Source organism: Penaeus monodon, chromosome 34 (assembly GCF_015228065.2).
Source record: "Penaeus monodon isolate SGIC_2016 chromosome 34, NSTDA_Pmon_1, whole genome shotgun sequence".
In the NCBI taxonomy this organism is placed as follows: Eukaryota; Metazoa; Arthropoda; class Malacostraca; order Decapoda; family Penaeidae; genus Penaeus; species Penaeus monodon.
This window is the reverse complement of record NC_051419.1, coordinates 7,509,369-7,509,646: the sequence shown is the minus strand read 5'-3', so window position 1 is coordinate 7,509,646 and position 278 is coordinate 7,509,369.

The window sequence follows — 278 nt, the reverse complement described above, 5'->3', positions numbered from 1 at the left end:
AACAATAGAGAAATAGGTGTTTCTTTTTAAGTTTTGTCCATCATAATGGGCCGTTTTCTTTTATTTTACAGTCTTTATAGAAAATGTTTAAATTTTGCGGAGTAGCCTTTGTATTTTTTTTTTCTTTCTTTTACTTTATTACTATATATACTGCCACATGTATATGAGATTATACAGGTGGCAGTATTCACGGAAGATCATAGACTCTAGTATTTTCTTTGAAAGATAAAAAGTCTTGGAGAGATGGAAATTGGGCTCTCCATATAGAGAGAGTTTTT